Consider the following 4,703-nt stretch of genomic DNA (forward strand, 5'->3'; position numbering starts at 1 on the left):
GGTATAGTATAGAATTTAATATGTATAATGTCCTTTTCATGTGCGTGTCTGCTCATATTTGCTGCAACACTATTACTGTGGACAATGACAAGAGCAGTGTGCAGGATTTTCTTTGAAATAAGAAGTATTCATCTGATGCACCTGCACAAAGACTTACTGTGGAAGTGCGAATATTTCCTCTACTGAAAGTTGCTATGAAATATAATGTACAGCGCTCTAGACTACTGCATGGGTCTGCAAGGCTATGCCAAATACATGCAGTGCAATGTCTATAGAAATAATAGTTACACAATGGTAACTAGCTGTGCTTTATTGGCTGTAATACCAACTCTTGTGGAAACTGGGGAACTAGTGATCCTCCTGTTTATTTTCCTATGTTTACTCTTGTGTACTACTGTATATGTGCACTACTTTGAGGAAAACTTTTCAGTCAGTAACCAGGAGTTAGCCATTGTATGAAAGCCATAACACCATTTAGGATGTTCTTGACTGATTATATGCTGGTTCTGCCACTGTAGCTGCATCATTGTACCTGGTGAAGAACAACCTCTTGGATATTACTGCTGTAATAATAGAACATGAGTCTCAAGTCTCCAAGGCAGGTATTAACATATTTATTACACCGTAAAGAGAACAACAATACCAGAATTATACTGCAAAGATTCACAGACTGACAGACCATAGTTTACAGCCCAAAAAAGAAGTTAAAAAAAGAAACAAAAAGAAAATAAAAAATCAACAAGAAACCACAGTTCTGACATAGTAGACTGGAAAGCTCTCTAGAGGACACTGACCCTGAGCGATGTAAAGACCGCCCAGTGTCAGCCTACCACTAACCTGTGGTTTTCATGTCTCAATTAAGTATTGCACAACAACTTCAAATCATTTGAGCTCTTTTTTTTTCACAATAAATTTTCTCAAGAGAACCCGAAAACCCTCCCACCCCTGAAGTTTCACCCCCTCCCCCAGATCAACGCTACTGTCTTTGCTGTTCACTGTTGGCCCCACACATTCCCCAATGTTTCTTGATAAGTAGGAAAATTAAATAACATTTCCCCCTATTGTGAAAAACAGGCATGCCTAAATTCATAGCCTTTATCTTTTTTTTTTGTTTTTTTTACAAGCTGTCTTTTGTAAATCCCCCCTTTGAATTGAACCTAACTGACAAGTTGACAAGCACTTTAGCATGTCTTCACAACAGAGAAAAGAAGAGGAGAAAAGGGTGGAGGGGAAAAGGGGGAGGAAAAAGAGAGAGAAACAACGTTTCTCATCTGTGACCTTTGCTTGTATCATCGGATAGGAGTCGACAACACTATTCTTTAAAATTAGCACAATTTTTTTAATCTGTTCAAACAATTCAAACTCTTGATGTATTCTAGAAACGCCACAGGCATAAAGGAACGTAACAAAAGTTTTTTTTTCTGTTGTTTTTTTTCTCATTTCTATTCATTTATGTTTCATTTATTCATGAGGTCTGCATTGTTACCAAGTAGTGATATGGTTTTGCAGCTGTATGAGCTTCGACTTTGGGTTTTTTTATTTTCCTGTTCTCTTGTGCCCATTTGGTTCGACTAGACCAGTATCAGCGCCGCAACTGGTGCTCTTATCGTGCTGTAAGAGGTAGAGTGAGACTTGTTTGCCACCGAGGAATTTGTAGCAAAACACACATAGAGGAGGGAAGAAAGAAAAGATAGAGCTTCTCAAAGAATCATTGAGCGATAATGTTTGTCTTCATTTTTTTTCTCATTTTTTTTTTACCCAGGTTTTGCCCTGATAACGATGAACACACACATTACTTGTTGTATACTTTCAAATACACTAGTGTTAAAACAGCTTGGCTGTTTCTTCACAGCTTCTGAGGAGTCGCTAGTAGGGTGTCAGACACCTTTTTGGATTATTTAACCCTTTAGAGTCAAGAATGCAGGTGTTTATTTCATTTAGACAAGAAGGGAGAGATGAGGAAGGACTGAGGGAGGAGGCTCTGGAGCAAACTGCCCAGAACCTTTGTGGGCCTCCGCTTGTTCCTTGAGGTCAGAATTATTAACGCGCTTCTGTGTAGCACCAAGGTGTTTGGGGAGAAGAGCCTTTGTGTGCGTCAGGGTAAGTGCTCTCTTACTGTCAGTCAGAGGTTTGTTTGATTCACGTTGAAGGTTTATAACAAAACCGCAATTGATATTGTATCCCAACAGCGAAAATGACACAAGCTGATATAAATAAATATGAAACAACTGCAAACGGTATTGGTGTGAAAGCCCAGTCTGACATTCTCCTCTTTTAGGATCACAAACTTAACTGCTTAAAGCTGACATGGGCGTATAATCTGACATTTGTGTAATGAGAAAAAGTACAAATGAGGGGGAAACCTCATAAATTACCTCAAAAATTCCTTCAAAATGGATACAGAAGTCATTAGTGTACATGTCACATTGGTTATTATTGCTCCAGTTCAAATGTAACACTGCTGTGAAATGTTCATAATGTTTCATTCACACCTTCTCATTTCACAATGCAAGATGACTGCCACTGGTTTGCTCTTTCCAGAAAGGATTAAAATAAATGACTTTTATGACACTGAAATTGGTTTTGTTGCATGAATGTGTGAACAAAGCCGCAGAAATAAATAACCAAATGTTTGAGTGAACAAACCTCTTTTGAAATATTCAGGATTTTGGTCCTTGGTGTCAGTCTTTGGCTGTTTTCGGTGTTTTTTGTTTATCTCTTGTGTTAATACTGTGTGTTACCTGGTGCTCTGCAATGTTAAAGCTGTCAATCGGAGTCTACACCTCTGCATTTGGAAAGTTAGTTTCTTAGAGTACGTTTTTTTTTCTTTTTTTACTTTTTTTTGGTCGTTTTTTTCACTTTTTCTAAAAAATAACAACAAATATTTAACAAACGTTCAGTAATGTGCATGCACTGTCTGTAACTATTCAAAAAAAAGTTATGACTGCTTTTGTTAGCATGTTGAGAGAAAAACATTAATAATAAGTGGATTTGGTGATTTTACATTTTTCCAACTTTACAAAAAAAAAAAAAAATGCACAGAACAGATAACGCTAGCACTACATACAAAAATTGGTTTGTGAAGTATGGCTCTATATCGACAAAACAAGTATGCTGAAAAGAAGCATGCCGAAATAACCTCTGTGACAGTGCAAATACATTTATGTATGTCCCTTGTACAAAACATTTAGGTTAGCATTCCGCGCAACATGCTAGTTCTCAGAAAAGATCTGGGTCGGACTCAAGTAGCAGCTCTGAGATATAGCTTGTCTCTTTTCTCGAGGACAAAGGGAAAAAAAACAACTTAAAGAACTACGAGGGATCTACCACTTACACACAGAATAGAAAAGCAGCTCGGAAAAAAGATAACACTTCTTTTTTTTTTTTATCTCATTTTGCACCAGCTAGAGAGGGAGATATGGAGGACTTGGAGTTGTGACCGGCTGAAGTACTATGCATCGTCACAATTGTCCAACACATATACAATAAATAACCATTGGTGACACCACTGGACAGAAGTCTTCAACACCATGACATCTACAGAAAAAGAGGAAAAGAAGATGAAGAAAGATGGGAATGTTTCTCAGGGCGAGAGCTGAGACGGGACGGGAGCGTCTGGGGCGCGGGACGAGCTCCATGCTGAGTCCTCCATACTGCAGGGTCCCAGCTCTGAACGGCCCGGCGGCTGCTGTCACCGGAATCTGACAGTCTCACCGGTGGGACGATGACCTCACTTCCTGTTCGAGAGCGTTCCGCGACCCGCCGAGCACGCACGTGTGACCGGTAATCAATACGTCCGTCACATGTGCAATGGGCAAGGTTTTTGTATCTTGTCCAAGAATTCTTCGTTTTACATCCTTCAGGGAGACGGATTTGTATTTCCCAGCCCACTGACCTGGATATTATTACAAGTGAGAGGGAAATAACATTGGGTGAACAGCTGGCTTTCCTTACAATCTGCTGCACATCTGCCCGTTCCTTGGCGGTCTGTAGGCCAGGGATTCAGTCCTCCCTCTCACCTGTCCAGGCAGCGTACTTATTTGTTTATCCATCCGTCCGCATGTCTTTCAGGGTATTTAAATCTAATATCTTTCCTCACAAAGAATATTGGTGACTTCAATCGTTCTGCTAGCTAGTTATGTTCCCTTGGTATGTTGTTTGGTAAAGTGTCTTCTTGAGGTTGACTAGTTTCATGTCCCAGGTACAGGAAGGAAATAAGCATTTTTTTCAAGGAAGAAAAAAAAAAAACAATTAAAAACAAAAAAGGGAGGTCAGATATACTTGTCTCGAGTTCACGGCTATCTCTGCTCAGTCTCTTAATATTTACAGGAAAAAAGGAAGGTAAGCAACAATGACATCAACAACAATAACAACAACAGGCACAACGACAAACATAGACAACAAGAATAGCAATAGTAACAATAAAAGGACGTCGATATTTAATTAATTAATTAAAAACAAAGAATATCTTTGTGTTTCTTTAAAGTCATGGCAAGTCAATATGACCCGATTATGGACCTCCTCCTCCTGCTATGACTACACTGCAAGATAGACAGAAGCATTGCCCTCTCTTTCTCTTAGCCATGTTAGCTTAGCATCTTTGCGAGGCAATTTAGACAGTCATGCTGTTTGTGGGGGTAGAAGGCTTGGCGCTGCGCCCCGGAGGTGGAGCGGGCTTTGCCTCCGTCCTCCATCTGAGAGTC

This window comes from Centroberyx gerrardi, chromosome 19 (genome assembly GCF_048128805.1).
Source record: "Centroberyx gerrardi isolate f3 chromosome 19, fCenGer3.hap1.cur.20231027, whole genome shotgun sequence".
Taxonomy (NCBI): domain Eukaryota; kingdom Metazoa; phylum Chordata; class Actinopteri; order Beryciformes; family Berycidae; genus Centroberyx; species Centroberyx gerrardi.